At 40.9% G+C, this 26,709-nt stretch overlaps 1 pseudogene; it reads right to left on the reverse strand.

Annotated features, from left to right (window-relative positions):
• Positions 1-704: 704 nt before the first annotated feature.
• LOC108790924 overlaps positions 705-26,709 on the reverse strand; it is a 32,066-nt pseudogene continuing 6,061 nt past the window's right edge.

Below are 26,709 nucleotides of genomic sequence, written 5' to 3' on the forward strand. Positions count from 1 at the left end.
TTCTTAAGAACATCAGGTAACACAGGGAATGGAGTAAGGGAAAAGTGAGAGTACATAGAACTTGTACTGCATCCCTCACTGTCAGGTTGTGGGACCATAGCGAACAATTCAAAAAGGTACAGAGCATTTATACATATAGTTTTCCATTGACGTTATACTGTAATTTCATATACAGTATGTTTTACACCAAATAATGAATAGAAAATAGCAAAATCCTAGAGTACTGCCAAAATGTATATTTATTTATATAGCGCCTAGAATTTATGCTTAGCTTTTATATACAGTGCGCTCACATCAGTCCCTGCCCTTAAGGAGCTTACAATCTAAGGTCCCCATCACACACACACACACACACACTAGAACCAATTTAGACAGCAGCCAATTAACCTAGCAACATGTCTTTCGAGTTTGGGAGAAAACCAGAGTACCCTGAGGAAACCCACACAGGCACAGGGAGAACATGCAAACTCCATGTAGATGGATGTGTCCTGGGCGGGATCCAAACCAAGGACCCCAGTACTAAGCCACTGTGCTACCCAGGTACCTGATAAACATTTCATTATAGTTCAAGTGAGGATTACAGGTGAAACTCGAATAATTAGAATATCGTGCAAAACTTCATTTATTTCACTAATGCAACTTAAAAGGTGAAACTAATATATGAGATAGACTCATTACAATCCCTACAATCTTTAGCAATGAATAGGTCACTAACTCATTCAAACAAGATTAAGAGTTCCACTCATTAATAAAGATACAGATCTTTGGTAAGTTTGCTGACAATACAAGGCATTTGTTTCTTTTCATGGGTGTTTGTGTCAGATTTATAAGCTGTTGCCACCTTGTTATTTACAAGAGTTAAAATGTACATAAGGTCATCATTCTCCCAATGTGCCTCCAGCTTCTCACACAAGGTTTGAACAAACCAAGAGCCATCATTACGATTTCTCCAGGACCTATAACCTAAGAAAGGAGACACATGTACTTTAATCTATCAGCTTTTGCTCAGAAATGTTCTCAATATGAATATATGACAATACTAGACATGTGCACTGCCAAAAAATTCGTTTTGTTTCGTTTTAAATTCGGATTTGTATACAGACAGTGAGATATCACAAGAGGCATGGCAGTCAATAGGCTGCTTTATTTGTCCAAACCAAACACAGTCTGAAAACAAAATTACTGAGAATGACTGAAGTGGAGTCATCAGGTATGGATCTGAATAGCACTTTTACCATTACCTACATTTGCTGTGGATACATAACGGAACCTGCTTGAAGTATGAGGTGTTTCCTCTCAGATGCAGTCTGGATGAAAGCACAGCTCCTCTAAAACATTGTGGCCACTTACCTGCTGATAATCTAACTGCTCATTGTCCACATTGAAGACCAAGTGTACCATAACCACTAATAACACTGAATCCAAAATATCATTCCTAATGGACACAACCCCCCCCCAAATGGTCCACTACTAAAGAGGTTTTTCAGTCTTTTGGCAAAGTTCATGAGAGAAGGTCCAGTCTTGTACCATCAAAAATAGGCTTGTTCTCCTCAGCTCTCGTGGTCTTCCTCTTCTCTATACCTATAATTGCACAAGTGCAAATCATATAAAAGTCACTTTGCTAGTGATTCATGGGAATTTGAGTCTTGTTCCATTGTGCTGCAGAAAACACAAATTCCGCTTACCAAAAAATTCCTTTTCTACGTAGTCACTATGACAGCACACCTGAGAGACCACCCATCTGTGAGGGACAGGAGAGTTAATACATTTGGTATAACCCAACACCCACTCAGTGTGTAATATTGTAGCAAAAAAGGCATATTAAAAGCCAAGGCAGGGACTAAAGCTGCACTGTCGTGCTGACTATGTGGAAATGGAATTACCATTAAGAGTAATTTGTGTTTTTCCACTACGTCCCATGACACCTGAGAGATATTCCAGATCTATATAACTGCAACTTATGGCTTGGGTAATCCATTCGGCTATAATAATCTAAGATACCGTATGGCCTTTATTCCTAGCTTAGAACTGAACTAAAATATGTTTGTCTCTTCTCCAAGGTTTTGTGTCCTGTAGGTACTGGAGCACCTCCTCGCATCCAGTTTATGACCTTTTTTTTTTTTTTTTCTTTATTAGAAGAATTAGGGTGAAATGAGGGGATAATTATCTCAAAAGAGCAATGGAAATTTGACGCCACTTTGGGAATGCAGGAATGATCTAACGATAGGACAGTCTTTTCCTGAAACACATCAAAGTAAGTCTTAAGTAAAGAAAAAGCTTTAAGATTTCTCTCAAGATTTGGGCAAGAGAAAAGCCGTTTTGATCGTTAAGAATTTGAGAGAGGCTTGATCTGGGGGCTCTAAGGGTGCTAATATCAAAATAAGTCTTTGTCACAAATGTCACAACTAGCTACGCATTCATGTACCTTAAATTGTTGAAAGTGCCTGCTGCACACCATACAGCATTGTAACCAGTGTAGATAAGATCCCTTGTATGGCTCTGATGACAGGGGTGTGACCCTGGAAACGTGTTAGCCCGAGCTCACAGGGGCCAGCTTTGTGACAGGAGCCAATGGCTGCTGCTGTTTTCAGTATGCTAGGAAGTATTTGATTTCTGGACCATCCTCAGTGGAACTGTTGCAGTCTTTGAGGACTGGTCAAAGCGCTGTTCATGCTTACTCTTGTGAGTAGATCGATGTTTTTATATTCAATTTGTACTGAATAAATGGGATTACACTTAGAGGAGTCACTCTGTGTTTATGTTTCTATGTTTGCATGGTTGGAGGAGCACCCCCATAAGTGTTACCAGCGTGTGAAAGCTAGAGGACCACAGTGACTGCACCGAGTGCTGGGATCAAGAGATTATTTATATATAAAGACAGAAGGACGCTTCAAGGTATTCTGTGGTACCATCCCAGAGGCTCTTAGTACAAACTGACAGAGAGTTAAGATTGATAATAATCTTAAAAATCGCATTTGGTTTGGGGACCAAAAAAATTGCTGCATAAAAATCTTAACGGGACTAATTGGTACAAGAACCTTTTGGAAGATCATCAGGTTCATCACCTCCTCTATGGTGGTTCACAGAGGAGGGAGAAGACTGTTTTAGGATTACTTTAAAAAAATCTGAGGCAGGGGGGTTTCAAACTCCAGACTGTAGCTTGTCTCAATGGCCTATAGCGTTCATGGGTTCAGTGATCTTTTTGGAGTCTTCTATGTTGTAGTAACCAAGATAGTTTTCTTCCTACTGGATGTACAGAGTCAACCATTGACGTTTTTCTGGGTGTTCTCAAAGTTGTTGGGTTTAAACAAAATCTCCTGGACCTTCTCTGGAGCTACTCATCTCCTTTGTGTTTGAACTGACCCCTTGTGGGACAAAACTTCTCTTTTAAACTCTTTTGCCAAGTTAACTCTTTTTTCGCCTGCCGCTTTGTCCAAGATTGTGTCCAGAGTCTTGCTGAACAAAATTCCCTTCCAAAGGGATGATACGAAGCTTAGATCCTCATCACCCCACCAATATTTAATCCATAGAGCCATTGACAAGTTACATAAGATTCTTAATCTTAACCTCCTCCCCAGCCTTAAAGGAAGATTTCAAATCTATTGTTTATCTTTCTATAGAAAAAAAACTGAAAGAAAAATAGCAATAAAATAAACGTTATATTTCCTGAAAAGAAGTAGTGGAAAAGAAAAGGGGAATACCAATACCAGGATGGCTGCCTCTTTAATGTCCTAAGTCTCCTGACAGGCAGCAGCACCAGAGTTCTCAGTCATTCTGCAATGCACCAGCAGTGGACTTGGCCAGAATCCCATAAATAGACTAGAGGCTTTCCACAGAACCAGGTTTCTCTTTGCTGCTCCCTGCCCACCTTTCCTTAACAAACCAATCCAGCCAACACAGAATAGGACTAAAGAAAGTGAAAGTGCTGTGTGTTCCATGGTGGTACTAAAACCAGAAGTAGCCGGAAAACCATGTGGGACATCAATCAACTGCTTCTGAGGCTTTCTGCCACCATCAGAGATCGAGAGGTGAACCACTATGAGTCAAAATTCCCACCTGGAGCATGCTGCAAAGCCTGGGGCTGCCTGCTCTTTGCAGAACTCATGCTTAGGGCCCAACAGGTAAATCACTGTCCCCCTGTACACCGGCCTCCAGCATCTCCCCCAGCCTGGGACCCGAACAGGCTTCTTCGATACAAGCTACACCAGCCAGGGGAAAGATGGGACTAGTCTGATCTACTAGTCTAGAGAGATCTACTGTGAATTGCCCATTTTATCATAATCAGACTTTATAAAATTGAGTGTATCCCTGTCAGATTAAAAGGTATTTTCTACACTTGCAGGCTTTGGCAGGGCAGTATGGCCTTTTTTCCCTTGCCCTGATGTTACAGTGTCAGTGCCTGAGTAGCTGTCATATTGGAGGAAGGGGAGTTAGTCACATGCTTTCTTATAACCAGAAGTACTGAGTATGTTTCTGCAGGCAGCAAGAGGAGCAAAGTTTATGCTGTTGTCGGGGTTCCAAAGTTAACCTGTGGCTTTGCCCATGGCTACATTGGCTACAGCTACATAAATACATCTTGGACTCAGGGGCGTATCTGCAGCGAGGCAAACAGGTTCCAAGGGAGCGGCAAAAATGCCAGGGTCTCAATGTACCGGTCCGCGGACAACTTGCGGCCCGTGAGCTGGTACTTTGTGACCCGCAGCCAGCTCAGAAGTCAGGTACGCGGTCACAGACCGCATACCTGACTTGCGGGAGCAGCTACACGCTCTGCATTTCTGTTAGATGCAGACCGTGTAGCTGAGTCTGCGCCGGCACTTGGATCCTTTCGGCCAGCGCTCTTTCAGTGAACGCTGGCCGAAAGGATTGTGCAGGATCGATTGGGAAGGTCTGCAGTAGACCTTACCAATCAATCGCCGACAGACCGGGACAGACGTGCCGCCTCACAGCCTCCTCCCTGCAACAAAGTAAGCAGGAGAGGGGGCTCTAAAAATATAAAAAAAGAGGAAAAAATTTAAAAAAGTTTTGATTTGTAGTATTTTTTACAAAACCAGCACAGCTAAAAAAAAAATAATGCAATAAATACTTTCATTTATTTGTCCTTTATTTTTTTACACTTTTTTTAACACTTTTCACAATTTTTAAAAAACTTTTAAAAATTGCATTTTATTTATAAAATTATATCAAGCAGTCATTGTGAATTAATCTCACTATTACTGCTTGATAAATTAATACATTACTATACAGAATTGGATAAAGCTGTGCCACACTATACAGTGTTCTGGAGTCTGGACATGTGCTCATCTATTTTTCCCACTATGGGGATACAAGCCTTAGTTAGCAATGGCATGATCTAAATAATTACATGCGGTGTGCAGGCGTTTACATGCAACTGCTTTCACCTGATCATTAACTTAGGTGACAGCTACCACTTATAAATGCCAATTTAGGGATTTCTGCTGCAGGAAAACGCGAGTTATTGCCATAAATACATTCGGATAGGAATCAATCATTCTTCCTGGATGCAATGATTGTGCATCCAGTTAGAGTGTTTTCTAACCGCATGTAATCATATCACGTATCATAACATGCAGCGTGCAGGCGTTTACAGGGAGCTGCTGTCACCTGATCATTAAGTTGAATGGGTGATAGCTACCGCGTGTAAACACCAGATTGGGGATTTCTGCTGCAGTAATACGCAAGTTTCTGATGCAGGAATCCCTAATTGCACCTAAACCTACATATATGAAAGGGGCCTTATTGTGTGTATATTGGTGTCTGTAGTGCCATACCGGATACAGTTACATTTTATTTTATAGTATGAAATTTGGCAAGTGGCCCCCATGAGAGAAGAAAATTTGTCGATTGGCCCCAGAGACGGAAGAGGCGGGGTGAAGATGGAGGAGGCGGGGGGCAGAGACACAGACGGAGGAGGCGTCACCGGAGCTCCAGTGGGCAGCGAAGATGACACGGAGGCCGTGTTGGACACAGAGGATGAGGAAGCCGTCCAGTTAGGCGCCAAGGACAAGGAGGCCGTGTTTCAAAGAGGTCAGGCCGTGCAAGGTAAGAGGACTGTGCTGGCAGAGCCCAGCTTAGATTCTGCACAGCCCACCAAAGAGTCTCAGGTGTGCTGTGCAATACCCTTTGGTTGACTCTGCAGGATCCGTAGGGGGCTTTGTCAGGTCTCAGGGGGGCTCTGCAGGATCCATAGTGTGCTCTGCAGCCTGCAAAGCCCACCACCGATCCTGCAGAGCCTTCCTGAGATCCTGCAGGATCTGTGGGTGCTTTGCCGGGTCTCAGGGGGCTTTGCGGGATCTTTGGTGGGCTTTGCAGAATCCATAGGGGTCTCTGCAGCCTGCAAAGCCCACCACAAACCCTGCAGAGCCCATCTGAGACCACAGTCGAGACCGCCGAGTTTTGTCTTGCCTAGGGCAGCCCCAAACCAGAATATACCACTGCTTGGACTAGGCAACTGTTGCCTAGTTGTATTTTGTGATCACTACGGTTTTATAGAGGGACTATTACACCAATGGAATAAAGGTTGTTCATTTTTAAAAGTGTATAAACACATTGCATAATGATAAATAGTAGATAAGGTGAACCTGTATAAACTTTAAATACCCAATCATATGCAAGGGAAAAAACACACAAAACAACAATATATTTACTAGTACATGATTGGTTGGTTGATTTATAGTACAACTGAAGTCAAAACTTTTCTTTTTTTAGTTTTAGATAGAATGGAGAAGGATTACCATACCTGACAGTTTAGTTTTTTTGTCATCTGTGTCCCAGTAAGTCCCCATTCACACCGCCGGCGTTTGTGGCTCGTATTTGTTAGCACAGAAAAGCTCCGCACAAGCCTGTAAGTATGCCCCTCTTTTTGGGGAGATCAGCGCGATGTGACCCTTTTTCAGTGAACGTGGATTATAGAAAATCAATAGGATTTCTTGTGCTGAGCTTTTCCGTGGTGGCAAATAGGAGCTACAAACGCCCTGGTGTGAATGGGGACTTAGGGAGATTCACCCTCTTTATCCTGGTGACCATTATCACTGAAAGTAAAGGAAAATCCTAAAATTTGGGTTGTCACCAGAACCAGCATAGATGGGAAATCTTCCAATGGGGACATTAGTTCTGGTGACCCTGCTGACCACCAGGGATTTCCCTCACTTGGAAGGGATATCCTCTCACTTCCTGTTGCGGTTATTGAACAGGAAGTGAAGGAAATCTCCCCAGTGGGACACAGTTGGCAAAAACAAATGCTGACAGAGGTTAAAACATTTTGGCTGTAGTTCTACTTTAAGTACACAGTTTATCTTTAGTGATAATGTCTGTATTATTATACCTGTTATGACAAATACAATATGTAAAATTTTACTATTCACCATATCTAGTACACTAAACCTCAGGTTGCTATTCATTACTATTCTGTCTTGGCAAGCAAAGGTTTTAGGAGCATAGTGGGAATGCTCAGTGCTAGCACAGGTTTTCACTCCTGCCTAGATACTGTATACTGTATATATAGCTTCATCTATGCTGCAGAAAACGAAAAAATAAACTGGAACATTTCATTGGTTATTACATATCTACCAACCTACCTTGTGGTGTAGAATAATGACACAGAAAATCAGCATCAATACAAATTTCAGAGGTCGTTTTTTCATCTGCGTCATTGTAAGGAGTTATGCCAGAATCATAAGACATTCCTCTGCATGCCTAGAACAATGATAATTATGGTTAATGCGTAACTCCGCTTAAATTATAGTTGTCGATTAAATACAACAGTATTAAAGCTCCTGTAAAAAAAAAAACTTTAACAATTTTAACTTTTCTGAACAAAATTTTATATTAAATCATTAAAACCAATATAATTTCTCTTTAAAGTGTAACTGTTTTAGGATGTACACGTGAAAGCGATATGTTTTCAGTTAATAAATCAATGTGTGTTAATGTTTTAAGTACTATGTTTAACCACTTCAGTGCTAGCATGTTGCACCCTTTTCGTTACCAGGCCATTTTTCAGTTTTTAGCACTGTGCAAGTTTGGCTTAGAATTCCTCCATCAGGCGACACTGTAACAAAATTAATTTTATATATTGGGGGGGCAGATAGGACTTTATTAGTGTTATTTAAATAACTGCTTTATTTTTTTTACTATATAAAGTTAAAAAGATTTAAAAAAAAAAACATGTTTCTCTGACTCCCCAAAATTCACCCTTTTTAGAAAGTAGACACTCCAAGGTAATCTTTTTTTGCCATACATTTTTGGAAATGAAGAAACATGTTGCTATTGAGGGGGTTAAAACATGGAGCTTGGCAATAGTGCACAAGATACACTAAATTTACAGGTAATAGACAGAGGGAGGAGGGAGTGAAGTGGTTAATGTACAGGTCACATACAGTTGGCAGATGGAGATGAAGGGGTTAATATATAGATGTGCAGGATAAGGAAGGTGAAAGGATTAAAATAAAGGTCAGGGCATAGATAGAATGGATTTAACATAAGCAGGGGGGGGGGGGGGGTTATACGAAATTTTGTTGCAGCAAAGTGACATTAGAAAAAAAATATTTTTTCTTTTTTTTGATTACAGTCTGCAGAAGATTGGAAAAAAAAAGCGCGAAGTTATCCCCAATTCATACCAGACCCTTTAGGTCTGGTAGGAATGTTAGGAAGGACCCTCCCCCAAGTTAAAACAAAAACAAGTGTGTGTGGTTCCCCCAAAATCCCTACCAGACCCTTTAGGTCTGGTAGGAATTTTAAGGTGGAACCCCACCTCCAGAAAAATGTGGGGGGGAAACGCGATTGCAAACCAAAATCGGCCGATAATCGTAAGGTGTATGGGCATCTTGACAATAGTGAATGTATTCTTGTGCTCCCTTCTGGCACTCACCAGAGATCCATGACCATCCGATTAAAAGACGGCCAGAGATCGCTTGATATAATGACTCCCCATTCCTTCTTTTCTGTCCGTCTCCTGCGATGTTAAATCCTCTCCTCTCCACCTTCAATCTCCCCAAAATTCATCACAGTCATCACAGAACAGTACGGAGGCAGGGTACGGTAATGTTTTCAGAAAGGTATGCACAACACCCTGCTGGCCCCTCCCACTAACCATAATCTGCCTGAATTGCATAGCATAGCACAGAGACCCAGAGCTGATATCACAGCATCTAAAATAAAATATATAAAAAAAACGCAAAAGGTATTTTATAAAAATGTAATTAGCATGTTGAAGAGGGGGAGGGAGAAACCAGGGAAGGCAAAACATAAGCAGATAAAACCTTTGCATTAAGGGATCTAGCTAGGATTATACTAGGCTGGTTGTCATATTCATGGAATTGGTGGTTACGACATGTTCTAGATAACTTTCTAACAATGAATTCTTATCATTTGTAAATGTTACAATTACAAGTTCAATACCTGAATGAAGAAAAGTTTTGGTTTTCCAGCTAGACTGATGCAGGCCTTTTCTTCAAATAAGCCAAACAAGATCTCTTTCATGAAGCAGCCATCGTATCCATAAATTCCCTTCTCATCTCCATGGCTCATTATAATTCATACAAAACAACTTATTTTACTGTGATCCTCTTTAGCCACTTAAATGGAAGAAGAAATGGACTGAACGGCCAGTAACATTTGGGAAAGAGGCAGGATAAGCAACATTCATATTTCTAACATCTTTTCTGTAGATTTTCAAATGGCAAAGTAATGAACTTACTTAATTTACCAGTGATGAGCAAATTCATTATTACTTCTGACTGCCGGAAGTCTTGCAAATAGCTGGCAGGAAAGCGTATCTGTGCTGAGAAAAAAATAGCATGGGCTGCCACTGGGGGCATCCTTCTGAAACTGCTAGTTGTCTGGCTCTCATGCTGATCCAATTATCTCAATATTTCTCATCTTCACTAACACCAGAATAATTATGCAGATTGGGAGTTATGACTTTGCTTGGTGCATTTTTGCTCCAGGTCAGTGGCTGACTGCAGCAAAAGGAGCCAAGCAACTAGCATTTTCAGAAAGAGATCAGTAATTGAAACCTACATACAGTAAACTCCCCATTATCCGGCATTCAAGCAACTAAATTTTTTTTGCGTGTGCAATAGCCAGCCTGCTATTGGTTATGACAATTTGAAATAGCCAATAGAATCTAGCCAGCAGATGAATGGGAAGGGGGCGGGGTTGTTGCTTGAGAGTCAGTAGTAACTCTCAAGCAATCAGTAACTACAGTTATCCAGCATCTACCAATCCCCATGGGTACCGGATAACTGGGAGTTTACTGTATTACCATACTTCTTTTTAGTAAAGTTATAAGGTGAGCAAGTTTATATTAACGCATTCAGCATATTAAAACATTTAATGTTACAGCAACGCTGGAGTTCATTGTGCAGGGCTGCCAATGTAAAACACACAATCTACTACAAAAAGGCATATATACACATTATATATATATATATACACATACAGTTGTGTGAAAAAGTGTTGGCCCCCTTCCTGATTTTTCATTGTTTCGCACACGTTTGTCACACTTTAATGTTTCAGATCATCAAACAAATTTAAATATTAGTCAAAGATAACACAAGTAAACACAACATGCAGTTTTTAAAGGAAGGCTTTTATTATTAAGGGAAAACAAAATCCAAACCCACATGGCCCTGTGTGAAAAAGTGTTTGCCCCCCCCCCACCCCGTTAAAACATAACTTAACTCTGGTTTATCACACCTGAGTTCAATTTCTCTAGCCACACCCAGGTCTGATTACTGTCACACCTGTTCGCAATCAAGAAATCACTTAAATAAGACATGACTGACAAAGTGAAGCAGACCAAAAGATCCTCAAAAGCTGCACATCATGCTGAGATCCAAAGAAATCCATTAACAAATGAGAGAGAAAGTAATTGAGATCTATCAGTCTGGAAAAGGTTATAAAGCCATTTCTAAAGCTTTGGGACTCCAGCGAACCACAGTGAGAGCCATTATCCACAAATGGCGAAAACATGGAACAGCGGTGAACCTTCCCAGGAGTGGGCGGCCAACCAAAATTACCCCAAGAGCGCAGCGACGACTCATCCATGAGGTCACAAAAGACCCAACAACATCCAAAGAACTGCAGGCCTCACTTGCCTCAGTTCAGGTCAGTGTGCACCATAAGAAAGAGACTGGGCAAAAATGGCCTGCATGGCAGAGTTCCAAGACGAAAACCGCTGCTGAACTCGTTTTTTTCTAATTTGTCTAATAAAGATAGTTATACTCACCTGATCCTCAGAGCCTGCTTGCTCTTAAGATGCCCATACACCTTACAAATATCGGCCGATTTTCGTTTGTGATCACGTTTTCGTCCGATATTCGTAAGGTTGATGGGGAGTCTACAACTGCAAATACTGTACAATCGTACGATGTTCGTCTTTCCAGCATGCTAGAAAACTTTGGTCGATCGTACGATTTTCGCAAGGTTGGTGGCGTTTCCGTACGTCAAAATGCAAGGTGTATGGGCACCTTTAGACTGGTCCTTCCAGCCTTGCTCCCCCTCCGCTGCAGTGGTCTAAGGATCCTCAAATCACCACGTTCTATATACAGTGTATAGGACGTGAGGATGCTGAGGGATATACCTATCACTGTAGTGTAGGAGGAGAGGCTGGAGAAAGCACTGTCACAGTCGGCTCAGAGGTTTGGGTGAGTATAACTTTGTTTAGTCCCTAGATGAAAACGAGCACTTACCCCTTGCAGTGCTGGGCTACCCCAGCACTGCAAGGGTTAATACTAGTTTTGTTCTTTAACATCAGAATTCCATTCTTTTTTATGCTTAGTTGCTTGAAGCTCGAAAAGGTACCTGAGCTATGTGGTTTGTTTTTGGCCCCGTAGACTGACGGAAACACAATGCATTTTTGCCCTTGGTTTTGTGCCGGAACAACTGCTCTTCTCCTCTAGAACTACTTTCCATTGGCCAAGACAAAAACGTCTGAAGCTTGATACACGCACTTGATACACTCTTGCACAAAGCTTAAAAATGCACATTGATGCATGCACAAAATGCCACAAAAACATGAAAATAAAAGAGCTTTAAAAATCATCAGGAATACGCTTTGTTCAGGTGTGAATGCAGGCTAATTGTGCTGTATGACATAGAAACAACCAGCAACATACAGAAATATACGACTAGATTACAATACTTCTAATAAGGTATTATCATGAAAAACATTGTATCAAGTTAAAATAAAATCTAGCAACACCAAAGGAATACAAATAGGAGGACATCTGATGATTGCAGTGGTACTAAACTAAACAATACACAAGCAATATCTCAAGTCCTTCAGGTCTTGTCACTGAGTCACTGAGTAGTACATAATGGTAAAATAAGAATATTGTATTTACTAACCTGCTTGTAAATAATCAAATATTTCTTGACATGTTTTATCCTTCAAAGTTTCCACTTTAAATCGCATTTTTGTAAAGATTATTTTAAGAGACTCAGCATCTTTATTAGTACCCTCTCGTTTTTTAAAGCCTTCTAAAAGAATGAAAAAAAAAATGATTTTATTGTACCAAACGCAGAGTAATAACCAGTAAACCGAGAGAGGTACTGCATCTGTATGAACGCTCATCCTCCCTGCCAGGGTATCTGGAAAGTCTTTTGGTATTTGAGGCCAGCCAATCCTTCCACTATGATGCTACAGTATAAAAGAGTAGAGCAAGGACGCTGAGACATCATGATATCACTATGTCTGAGGGTAACCTGTGCAGCAAACACACATATCTTCTTCTAAATTGTATAACGGTTATAACGCAGATACAGAGAACATTGCAGAAAATACAGAGAACAGTGCAGAGAATACAGAGAACAGTGCAGAGAATACAGAGAATACAGAGAACAGTGTGCTGCAGTATGCAGATTCAGCTTATAAAATAGAATGAAGTATGGTGGCAGTACCATTAGTACCTAATAAACAACTAAAAGAACTAAATAAACAGAAACAGAGTTTATTTTAAAGAGAGCATATTTTGCTCAACTTCTTCACACTATTTCTATTGGAATGAAAGAATCAATCCAATCAAAACGAATATTTTTGTTTGTAGGATGTTAAATCACCGAGCAGTTTCTTATACTTCTCAGGGTGGTGGTAAGATTTGTGCTCGAGTTCCTGGGTCTGCTCACCTGTTGGGACATTAGAAGGGATCTGGGTCTCCCTTTACTAAAGTGACAGTGAAGGCAAATTGGTTATTTCATCTTTAACAATCCTTACCCCTAATCAATATGCCTTAACTTGTTCATAATCGTTTTGCAGCTCCTCACTTAGCGACATACCTGTTTAACGATTCTTCAGACTTACGACAAATTGAAGAACTTGGTTATTTACATGACTGTTAAGGTTGTCATCCATCCAGGTCATGGACAACTGGACTTGCTGTATTTTTACTTGAAGCCAAGCTTGAAGGCGGGGGGTAGGGGTCAGACATCTATTGTTTGCCACATACAATGGGGGGAATTTATCAAAGCAGTTGCAAGTGTTTTTTTTAGTTTCAAAAAAGTTTTTTATTTTTCCAGTAAAGTACTTGTCAAACGGTACACTTACACGAACATCGTGCGTGTACGAACATAGTGACGTAGACATTGGCATTGCTATACAACATTTGTAACGGCAGTAGACATGACATATTATTAGCAATCGCCCTGTAGTTACTTAAATTAGAGTGGGGACTGACACACCGCAACGGCAGTAGACATGACATATTATTAGCAATCGCCCTGTAGTTACTTAAATTAGAGTGGGGGTTAGAATGGAGACAAATCAGGAGGGGGGGGGGAGGAGGTAGAGTGAAGAGGGGGAGAGAGGTGTGACGCTCGGTCTAGGTCATTCCCAAGTCGGTCTAAGGGCAAATAGTTGAGATTATTATATAGTCAGAAGACGTGTGTCAAAGGTTGGTGGCAGGAAATGTTCCACCCAGGGTTCCCATAGTTTTTCAAACTTGGGCATTTGATCGGTGAGGCGCGCTGAGAGCTTTTCGTGGGAAAAGGTCCAGTGAATTCTATTTTTAGTGGCTTGGAAAGAGATTTTGTTGGTTAACCAAGCACAAGCTATGGTATGTTTGGCAGCAGAAAGGACGTGGAGCATCAGCTTGAATTTAGAATGAAGAATGTTAGTGGGTTTAGTGTTGAGTAGGGCTGTTTGGGGAGTGGGGGGGACATGTGTGCCCATAAGGATAGAGATGCAGTTGCGAGTGTTTTAACTTGCACAGAAAATATTTGCACCAGATTTATCAAGCTAGTGTAATGTTGTTGATAAATGTGGTTTAACAAGTGCAGATGAAAACACGTGCAAAAAAGGTGCAAAAAACATGAGGGGAATTTATCAAAGCAATTGTGAGTGTTCGAACTTGCACGGAATATATTTGCACCAGATTTATCAAGCTAGTGTAATGTTGTTGATAAATGAGGTTTAATAGACTCCAAGAAAGAAGACTTCTAACTTCAGGCAAAAAGCTTAACTGTCGCATCTTGAAGAAGTGGTCATGGGGAATTCTTAAGTTGTGAGTGTTTTCTTAGGTGATGCTCCAGTTTCAGACAGCCCAGAACAAGTGCAGATGAAAACACGTGCAAAAAAGGTGCAAAAAACATGCAGTTGAAAAAGTAGTGGAAACTCTTGCCCTGAAGAAAACAGGTGCAAAACACGTGCAAAAAACATGCATTTGAAAAAGTAGTGCAGGCTCTGAAGAAAACAGGTGCAAAACACGTGCAGTTGGAAAAGTAGTGCAATGATCTAAGAGGTTAAAACTGTTGCAAGTGCTTTGATAAATTCCCCCCAATGTTGTTTTAACACCTCTCTCTGGGCGAATTAATAACACCTCCTAGCTCCAATTATGCAAATGCAATCAACACCCCATGCTGGTTATGATTAACAGAATATGTTGATTGGAGCAACATTCACCATAGTTATACCCAGATCATTTTTTGTACAAGTCATTCTCAATTGAGAAAGCTGGTGGATGACCAGTGAAACGTCTTCAAAAAAAATACAGCAAGTCCAGTTGTCTTGGTTTATTGTTTATAGATTTTGGGTATTTACTGTATGCAAACCTAAGTAATCTACAGTTTGGATGTATGACTGTATTGTACACTGTACCGTATATTAGAGCTGATTTCCTCTATTCCTCGCTTAGCAACCAATTCGCTTAACAACCTAGACGTGGGAATTGAATTGACTGTTAAGTGAGGAGTATCTATATTGAACAATTTATTTTATTGAAAGCTCGACCTTTCAAAAAAAGGCACTTCTGGGGCATGGAAAGGAGCTCTGTCATGGGGGGTGGGGGAGGGGGGAGAGAAGGAGCTAGAGTTAGGGAGAACACTAAAAGATAGGTGAAGGAATCACTTGACAGATACTTAGATACACAGTCAAGAGTAAGAATACATATATTTAAATTGGCACATAGTACTATTTACACTTAATGCATTGGATTAGTGCACTAATTCGCTAACTTAGAAGTAGAGACAACAAGACACTTTCACATAATATCAAATATTTTAAAATGAATAAATAAACAAATAGTAAACACATAGAATTTGTTAGTAGATCACCAGAAGAGATCACAGCGGAAATGGGGAGGTGGGAGAGGAGGGAAGGAAGTTGAGAGGGAGAGGTGGGATAATAAAAGGAGAAATAAAAGCACACATTTACATAAAAAGGAGAAGGGAGGGTCTGTTCTTTCTCTCGCTCTCTCTCTCTTTTCCCCTATAGATGTCAGTATATACTGCCGTTATATAGACATGAAGGTAAATGTTAAGATATCGGATCAATAAGTAGAGGAAGGTTGTACAATTTTCTAGAATTGTTGTTAGACAACTGGAGATATGATATAAAAAGGAAGGGAGGGAAGAATGATATATGTGTATTTGTATATGAAAGTATAAAGAAAATCAGGTGTAAATGGTATTGTTTATGTTAAATAATATGTTATGGAAATTTTTTAAAAATAATTAATAAATAAAAAAAAAAAGAACCTTTACCTGATCCAGATTACAGTTGCTATAAGTGGTGACAAAAAATAATAATAGCTATTCTGCCACTGACAGTGCCACCACTGTCAGTGGCAACAATGGCAACCACTTAGATCAATTTACAGGTGAAACTCGAATAATTAGAATATCGTGCAAAAGTAATTGCAGTAAGTGCTGCAAAAGGGGCCCAAACCAAGTACTGAGTACATATGCATGCTTGTACTTTTCAGAGGTCCGATATTCTTCTATGTACAATCCTTGTTTTATTGATTGCATGTAATAATCTACTTTTTTGAGGTTGTGGATTTGGGGTTCTTGGGGTTTTCATGAGCTGTAAGCCATAATCATCACAATTATGACAAATCACGGCTTGAATTATCTTGCTTTGCATGTAATGAGTCCATCTCATATATTAGTTTCACCTTTTAAGTTGCATTAGTGAAATAAATGAACTTTGCACGATATTCTAATTATTCGAGTTTCACCTGTATAATCCAGCAAGAAGGAAGGTGCATATGACAGGCAGGGAGGAGCTTGTTTGACCCTTGAAACATGTTGGCTGTTTTGTTTTCTCCTGCTGTGAACTAACTTGTATTGTTAAAAATGTTTGACTTCAGGACATTTGTTTGGTGCTCTCATTAGACTTGTTTATTAGAGGTGCACCAAAATAGAAATTTAAAAACGAAAACCAAAATAAAAAAATTGTCAGGCCAAAACCGAAAATATTTTTATTTTAATTGTTTCATATTTTTTTTATATTTTATTTTTATTTATTTTCTTATAAAGTTTTAATTTTTTAAAGGGCTGGTAATGATTACAATTTTCCTGTTCGATTAATCAAATTTTTTTAAAATCGATTAATTTCGATTAATTATAACGCACATACAGATCCAATTCCGCAGCCCTAATTTTTTATATTTTTAAAATGTATTCATTTTTTATTAAATATTTTTTTTTTTATTTTACTTTTAGGGGCTTCGGGGAAATATTAGGGGTCTAAACAGACTCCTGATATTTCCCTTTTAAAATAGAAAAGGAGATTGAGGACACAGAGTCCTCAATCTCTTTTTCTGCAGCCCCTGCTACAAATGAACAGGAATCCTCTATGCTGAGTGTTGCTGTTCATTGATAAACATGAGGACATGGTATGTTTACTATAACTACAACTATGAATGAACAGGAGATGATGTAAATCACTTCCCATTCATTCATAATTGACGATATAGTAACCATACTATGTCCTCATGTTATGTACAAACACTCAGCGATCACTGATCCCTGAGTGTTTGTACCCTCTCTCCTCTCTGACACGCTGTCACAGGAGGCTGAGCGAGCAGAGCAGGGAGGAGACCTAAGCCTCTTGTGCCAGCGTGGGCTGTCTCCGCCCCCACACCGCTCTGCCGGATTGTGATAGGCGGCTGAGCGGTGTGGGAGGAGAGACACCGGCTGCTCACAGCGCTCTCCTCACGCAGCGCTCGGCCGGCTGTCACTTTCTCTCCTCCCAGCTGGGACACAGAGCAGCGCCCAGGGGGGAGGAAAGAAACCAGGGATGCGCCGATGTATCGGCAGGAAAATGGCACTTTCGGTATTTAGCCAAAAGTGCCATTTTCGGATGATATGTTTCGGCGGCCGATATATCGGTGCATCCCTACTGTTTATACATGGATTCTCCACTTAGGGTTATCCACCTTTTTGTGGAGAGCGGCTAAACCAGAGCTAATGTATCCAGTGATAGAAAACTGTTAAGCAACATTACTTGTTCTTTTGCATTAAAGAAGAAATCTGGGAATTTTAAATACTTTCTCTTGCTTAGAGGCTAACCCCGCACTGCAAGAGTTAAGTGCACCATTCTCTCTAAGAGACTAAAGCAGATTAACTTGCCTTACCCTCAGTCCTGCTGGCTGCCTCCGGGCTGCTAGACCAGTCCCCACAGTTTCTTCTCTTCAGGGCTCTGACGGTCTAAAAGTCCTCACGTCTAATGGAGCTCCATTGACTTGCATTAGACGTGGGGATGCCCTGGGACATTCCACGGCTGGAGCATGGGGGAAGGGAAGGATGTTCAGATACCAGTGCCGATACTTTGCATTTTCTGTTAGAATACACATTAGTGTATCTATTGCAACTCCTGCAGTATACATTTTTGGTAGTAGATGGCAGTGTTTATAAGTTCTGTTATATCTATGGCATATCCTCTTTTGTATTGAATAAGGTAGAAAATAAAGCTGTGGCTTTCTTCCTGTTGTCCGAGCCATGTGCAGCATCCATATCTGACTGTGTGCTTGTGTTTCTCTGTGAGGCTGTGCAAAAAGTTCCAACCTTTTCACGAGAACTACCAGGGTTGCAGACAGGGCCGGCGCTACCACATAGGCAACACAAGCGGCCGCTTGAGGGCGCTGGTGGGGGAGGGCGAAAAAACAGCGCCTCCCTTCCATACATGGGAGCAGCACAATCGACGGGGGCTCTGAACTTCACTTTCCTATAGTCAGAGCCCGACCCCCAGCTCCCTCGGCTCTCTCCCTCTCTCCGAAGCTTGCTGTTCCTGTACTGTCCTAGGCGAGATATGAATGGGCAGTGATAATTTGCATATCAATAAGCCGCAACCCATTCATATGTAAATACCGCATCTCATTCATATGTAAATCGCCGCCCCTCCCCCGCTGCTAAGGAAGAGAAGACTGCAAGAACAAGGTATGTGTATGGTCAGGGCCGATTTACTCTCCCTGCCACCCAAAGACCAGGTTCCACAACGCGTCCCCCTCCCCGTCAACCGCCACCCCCCCCATCAATGGAGAATGGCAGGGTTAGTTTTAAATTTTTTTTATTGTTTTTTTCCCCTTACTTTTATTATCACTTTTTTATTTTTTTTATTTTTTTTATTTTTATTTATCTTATCGTTTACTTTTTTATTTTTTATAATTTTTTTTATTTTACTATTAAACATTGCTGCCGCCCCTCCGCTCCCTGCCGCCCAAGGGGAATCCCCTGCCTGGTGGGGAATCCGGGCCTGTGCATGGTGTATATCTTCGTTACATTGGCGGTCATTGTGAATACTTTCGTTACATTGGCGGTCAGTGTGAAAACTAATTGGTTTGACCTGTAACATGGATATCACAGATCTCCTATTAGTTTTGGAGGGTGCCGAGGGGGCGGAAAAATGCACCTTCGCCTGAGTAGGCAAAAATCCTTGCACCAGCCCTGGTTGCAGCTGGGACCGGGCTCTGGCACTCCACCACTGTCCTGAAATCATTAGTCTGTATTGTTTTAGAAAAACTGTCACATGACAATAAACAAAAATGTATCAGTACTCGTATCTGAGTTCTTGGACAAGTATCAGTACTTGTATCTGTGAGTTCTTGGTCAAGTATCAGTACGTGTACTTGGAAAAATGGTATTGGTGCATCCCTAATATTTATGTATATAAAACAAATCGTACATTAAACCAGAGATGTACAAATCCCAGGAGCTCCGTGTGCTCCTTACAAATGACAGCGACCTCCTAACTTTTGAGTTTTTCTTTAGGGTCCCCACACACCTTACGATTATCGTACGATAATCGCGGGGAATCCCGCGATCGTACGATGATCATAAGGTGTGTGGAAGCCGTGCAACCTCTACTACTGTACGGTCGCACGACAGGGGGGGGGGAGGGTTAGCGCTAATTGCAGAAGGACCGAGGATTAGGTGCATATACTGTATCTGCTTTATTCCATGCATAGAGAAAAACAAGCACTTAACCCTTGCAGTGTGGGGGCAACCTGGAGTTCTTCCTTAATTACATTTATTTTTTTAATTTAGTGAGTTACAGACAGCCCCTACCCTTCAATGGGCTACAACTCTTGGGGAACGGCACACTTTAATATGGTCACCTTGGTGCTAGAGGACCTTGTCCTAACAATAATTACAATTTATAAAAAAAAAAAAGCTTTAATGCAGTTTAAAGCTTCGGCACTTACGGAGAGAAAAATTTTCCATGTTTATAATCACACATTTACCCTTTTCTGGGTAATCCATTTTGTATCTGCAGCTTTCATCATGGTCTTGTCTACTTGACCTGAAATTTTAAAAAAGGAAACGCATAATCAGAGGAAACCGATGACCATGCAAGAAACATCTCTAACTACTGCAATGAGTAGGGGGCTGAAGGGGCTGGAAAGTGCTGGCTGTAAGTACTGTACAAGATGGTCGAAAATAAGCCATTACAACCATTTATAATTCAGCTTTTAGTACTTATCTGAAGCTATTTTAGATAAAATAGTGAGGGCGCAGAACACCTGTGGACTTTTGGGGTGAGCTCATCCGAACACGGAAGCTACATTGACCTCCTGTCCAATCAGCTGTGGTTCAAAACTTTCCCTGCCCCGCAGCTGACCACAAATAAAAAGGTGTGGAATGCTTGTGCTGAAGTATTTAACCTTATATGGTCACATGGCCATGTGTCATTTACCTAATATAGTAATGTTGCCATATAAGGTCAATTATGTCACTGCATTCTGCCCCTTTGCTTACGTCAAGGGCAAGGAGTTCCCTGCCTGCAGCTGATTGGGTGGCACGGAAGGAGCTTCCGTCCGTGTTTGGGAGGAGCTCCTTCCATGTTTGGAGGAGCTTTTTCCCATGTTCGGAGGTGCTCAGGTTCAGAGTAGGTTCGGTTCAAACCTGAGATTATCCCTAATTGTAGCCAGAACAGGCATAGAGGAGAAATCTTCCAGAAGGTGTTCAGACACTTGTTCAGATGACAATTATCTAACAGAGGAGCTCTCTCACTTTTTGGAGAGATTTTCTCTTACTTTCTTTGCATTGGAAGCAGGACAGGAAGTGACAGGAAATCTCACCAATGGGACACAGATGACAAAAACCTAATTCACTCATTTTCTATCCTATTCAAAACTAAAACAACGTTTTGGTTTTAGATATACTTTAATATCTCTCAAAAAGAAAATTCTGCTTAAGCCCTCGCCATCCACCCATCGTAAAATACGGGCGGACCGCTGATGCTTCACGGCGGGTGGACGTACATTTACATGATTTTTTTTTTCTGCGGGTGCGCGTGAACAGAATCCCGCCGGGAACGTGTACAGCCGTTACCGGCAGTCATATACAAGTGTTCGGCCAGCTCTATAGCCAGCCAATCGCTTGTATAACCCTGCATTGTGCTGTCCCCCCTGCGGTGCCCGGGACCGAGAACACCAGTTGTGTGGCTCTCTGTACAGAGAAGGAGGAGAGATCAGCATTCCCCACCACTGATCTCTCCTCCTTCTCTTTCTAAAGATGGAAGCGATGTCTATTACATCACTTTCGCCTTTAGCTGTCATTTGCTGCTAGCCAGAGAAGAAGCCGGTGAAGCAGATCTCTGCTCCATCAGCTTCTTTGGAGGTCCCCAGGTGAAATTAGGAGTCTTATAGACCCCTGATGTCTTCATTAAGAGGACCTGTCATTGTTTTTTGGCTGTCACATAGGGTTTTTTTTTAGCCCAATGTGTGATAGCAATCTAGTGATGTGAACAAAAAAAACAAAAAAAAAACAGTTAAAAAAATATAATGAAAGTCTCATATTAAAAATAAAATTAAAAAAACACCCCAAAAAGTTTTAAGTCCCCCACGCTGCGTGCACGCACTTATAAATGCAAATGTGTGGTAAAATCCGCGCTTTTGGTGTTTCCTTTCCATGCAATGTGTCAGCAGCAGTGAAAACAAGTGAATCCTAAAGTCACTCTTTACAATCTCAAGACAAAGTCACTGCGCTATGACTTTGTCAGCGCAGTGACTTTGTCTTGAGATTATAAATCCAAATATACACGTTGGGTGCACCTATGTGCAAAAACAACGATTACGACACACACATGTTACATATCGCCATGAACGTCGCAGTGAGAGCAATAATTTTAGGGCTATTAATCACTGATAACACTAAGGCCCCATTCACACTGAGAGACATGAAAATCGCGCGATTTTCAGCGCGATTTTATATGAGCGATATTGAGCGACTTGTTGCGCAACTTTTTCCTATTGGGCTGTATGCAATCAGGAGCAAAATCGCTCGAAAAAAGGGTCATGTAGGAGCTACAAGCGATATTGAGCGATATTGAGCGACGAGATGTGAACAGCTCCATTGAAATGGATTGGAGAAGCTACATAGCGCGATATCGCGTGGAAATATGAGCGATATCGCTGCAAAAATTGCTCGATAAATCGCTCAGTGTGAATGGGGCCTGAACTGACAAGCGGTAAAAGCTTTTAAAGGGTTGCCTATGGCCAATATTAGGCATGGTATTTTTTTGCGATTTCGCGGGTGCACTCAATCTTAACGTTTGACATATTTGGTGTCTATTTACTCGACGTGACCCCGTCTTTTATATTTTACCAAACAATTGGGTGCTGATAAATGTTTAATAACATAACATAGGCAAAACCGGGTTTTTTGTCTACATTAGTAGAATTTTCTACATGGTAAAAAAAAAAAACCCCAGTGGTAAATAAACAACACCAAAAGAAAGCTTTATGCGTCCCTAAAAAATAGTATACAATTAATTTCAGTACAGCGTTGCATGACGGAATAAATGTCAGTCAAAGTACCGCAGAGCTGAATACAGAAAAATGGCCTGGCCATGAAGGGGGTTTAATACCAAGGTCAGCAAGTGGTTAAAGGATAAAAGAGCAAACAAATGTCAACTCCATAGTACTTGGTTAGTTCAGTTGTAGTTGTTGAAAATGGTCTATGATCTTGGCAAATGATCTAAGATCTATGATCTCCCAAATGAAATATATACACACATAGACCAGCTTTTCCCTTTAAAACCAGCAGATGTCAGTGTAATATTTACCTTCTGGAAGCAGAGTGTTCTGGCTCCGAAACATCCATGGTGAATTCCCTGTGTGCTTCACACCACTAACACAGAAAATGTAGGTAATGTGTAAGAAATTAGATATTTTATGTTATTAAGGGCTTTTTATAATGAAAAGAAACACATTTAAAACAAAAATAGCTTTGTAAGTAGAAGCAGAAAAATACATTGATATTAAAAAAAAAAATCTAAAATCTTAGGTAAGTTGCATAAAAGGGCGCTGTGCCCACCAGAAAAGAATGCCCACCGTTAGACTACATGTGATGCTGATATAAACAAAATCCAATTCTCCTGGCCAAAACTAAGGGTCCTTGAATTTTGTAACATGATATTTGATAGTAAGGGTAACACAAGGATTACAAATAAATGCCTTTGGATGAATGCATGTGGAAATTGTGCATGCAGAATTACTTTGTGTGATGGATATTTTCCAGATCCATCAAAACAATGTTTTCTCTATATTCTCTCTTATGTACTGTCAGAACTATTTGGGGCTAAAAGGAATTAAACTGTAAGGCCTATACATATTATTCAACATATTGTAACATGGGCATCCTGGAAGCCATCTTTGTTCTGTCTATTCTATCAGTGTATAAGGTGAATATGAGATCATGGTTCCTGGACAAAGACTCTAACATCAGCGATTTTTAGAGCCTTAGCACACACATTCCCAGGTTGTAAATTGTGGGGGTACCAGACAACAACCACAAGATAAGGACTGGCCATGGTGCCAGACTGTGTTAGAATGAGATTGATGGAATTGCCATGTCTCAAACCTTAAGAACAAAAGAGACTATGATTTTTTTTTCTTTTCTCATTACTGGAAAAAGAGCTTATTATAAAAGTTACCTTATATACAATATTATTATTTGAAAGAAATTGTAGTAGCAATAATTTCAATTGTATTATTAGTATTGCATGAAGCATCTACAGTATATACTTAATTGAGTAATGTTATATATATATATTTACAATATTCAACCTATATTCCTTATATATTATTTATTTGTACTCATTGAGACATATTAGTATATATTATTAATATGGTGTTATTTTGTATCAGTGAAAGAATGTGAGTAACCACTGTGTCTTGGTACACATGATTTCCACAGAACTTAGGCTTAGGTCAGAGGTCATCTCAAGGAATAATATTGCAATTTTAAGGAAAAGTCCAGAATTATTACTAGTCCAATATTGCCCCCTTTAGGTAATTGCAGGGATAGTTTTTAGAAAAGTGATACCTTTCTGACGTCATAATTAGGTTAAAGATAAGCTCTCTCCTCCCACATTTATGGGTGATAAAAGTTAGGAGAAAGTTAAGAGTGGGAAGAACGGAAAGACTGAAGAAAGTAAAGAATATACATGAGGACGTACATAGATACAGGAGGGAAAGATCTGAAGCTGATTGACCAGGGGAACTGAACCAAAGAGGACCTGAGCATCTCTTGTTCCAACACTGACACAAAGCTGACATTTCTTAGACAAAAGATTTTTCTATTTTTGGTAAAGTATACATTTCTATTTATCTGTAGGCAATTGACTAACCATATATATCTGACTAGACCAATTGGTCATTGTTAGCATCAAAGTTAAATTGGAGTAAAATGTCTAACTGCAGTAGAAATGACCTTCCTTTTAATTTTGAGAGAAGAAGCGGATTTCAGTTTCTAGTCGATGGTTTAGTTGCGATATATACATAAAAATAAAATAACTTTGTGGAAGTTTGTCTTTACCTTAAATAGATTCTTGGCTGATAACCAGTCCTGTGCATTGTATTATAAGTTAGTTGTTGAGCAGTAGAAATTTGAGCTTTCACAAGGTCACGTGTCAAATCTGCACATTATGCTGTCACATTCTGCTCAGCTACTGAGAAGCTACTAATGGCATTCCAGTAGTTACTTAGTTTTGTTTCATTGATATTTGAAAAAATATGCTGTGGTTTTATTTTTCTTATTACCTTTGTTGATCAATATTGTTGAAATGTTGATCCGATTTCCTCATTGTCACTGGTTACATTTTGATTTTTTTTTTGCACTGATTTGTACTTAATAATTATATATATTTTTGCACATTATTGTTCTTATTTTGTCTTCAGGTTAGCGCAAATAAAAGAACTTGAGTTATTAGTTGATTTGTGAAAATAAGTTGGGAATCTCCTTAATTACAGATCATTGCTTGTTTTCATAAATAGAAAACTTTATTTTATCAGAGTAAACATTCTGACAGTACAAAAAACAGACCCAATGCTCCCCCACATTTCCCAGCTTTCATCTCAGCCACCTTAGAACCTTATTATTACCAAGTCCAATAATGGGGGCAAACTGGGTAGTTACATGGGGTTCCTACTCTCTGAAGGGGTCCAGCCTTGTGCAGCCTCTTCTTGTCTGTCCTTTCCCTCTATGAGATTTTGCAGAGTAACAGCAGGTTTTGGAATGCATTGGGTTCAAGTCAGGGGTGTATCTACCACAAGGCAAACTAGGCATTTGCCTAGGGCGGCACTTTACAGGGGGGGGGGCGGCAGAAAATGCTGCCCCAAACCAATGAGGTGGAAAGAGCCGGACTTACCTTTGGGCATACTGGGCACTTGCCCGGTGGGCCGAGGCTGGGCGGCAGAGAATCAGGCAGTGGCGGCTGCCTAATGAGGCAAAGTAGGAGGCCGCATGGCACTAAGAGCGGCTGCCTAATTAGAGAGCTGCGCGGTGGAGGGGAGGGCCCAGTGAGATGCGGCCCGGCTGGCTTTGTACAGGAGGTGGAGGGGAAGCAGCGGGTGGCTCGGGGCTGGCAATAGCATGTGAGCTGATGGTGGGATGTCACAGAAGCAGGCTGGAGGACTGCAATGTATCCTGTTGGTACTGATGGCCCTTCGGGCTGCTGGTAAGAGGAGCAGCACATGTATGCAGGGAAAGGGACTCTGCACAGCTCTCCTGAGACCCCGTACAGCCCACCAGAGACCATGCACAGCTCCCCTGGGACCCCGTGTTAGCTGTATCCAGTGACTGACAGGTTGCGCAAAATGTCCTAAACAGGAAGGGGTGGGGCAAATTTAGATTGGGGGGTGCCCGAGTTTAGTCTTGCCTAGGGCAGCACAAAACCAAAATACACCACTGCTTCAAGTACCGGAACCCATTGCTAATGAACAGTAGCACAGTGTACCAAAGTGGAAAGTAATCCGAGGGAAACAAGCAGAACTTCAGATCAGGCAGTGCTGAGTGTATTCAGAGTACACGTCATGGTGTTCTGGGTGTATTTAATGTGAAAATGTATGAAAAGTTTGCATAATTGGAGCTAGGAGGTGTTATTAACCTGCCCAGAGAGTGGTGTCTGTCAATTGTATGGGCTTTTGTCAAAACAAAAAGAGGAGGAAAGAATGCCAAGAGTACCAGTGAGGGTGAAAAGAATGACAAACGGAAGAATTTGGTCATCCCATATATAGCAGGAGTGTCTGAGAAACTCAAAAGTGTTTTTAAAAAAACATCACATCGCTGTCTGCTTTAAACCCAGCAAATACACCGAGACAACAACTGGTTCACCCAAAAGACCCAACGCCAAAACACAAGATGAACAACATTGTGTATGCAGTCCAGTGCAGTGAGGAGTGCTCAGAATTGTATGTCAGTGAAACAAAACAGCAGCTACACCAGCGTACAGCATAGCAGTATCTTCTATGCAGGCACAGCATAGAAGAGCCCAACCCTCTGGTCAGGGTTCAGCAGTTGTAGGAACTTACCTCAGCAATCCCAGATCTCTCACAGTCGTATCCTTGGCTCTGTGATCTGTCAGCCAGAGAGAGCAGTCAGTGTGTCTCCTATGCTCCTGGCTCCAGTGGCTGCTGCTCAGTAGCTAGCCACCTGTGTAGACTTCCTAGATTCTGTGATGTGCTGAGC

Source organism: Nanorana parkeri, unplaced genomic scaffold (assembly GCF_000935625.1).
Source record: "Nanorana parkeri isolate BGI_ZX_2015 unplaced genomic scaffold, ASM93562v1 scaffold513, whole genome shotgun sequence".
Classification (NCBI taxonomy): Eukaryota; Metazoa; Chordata; class Amphibia; order Anura; family Dicroglossidae; genus Nanorana; species Nanorana parkeri.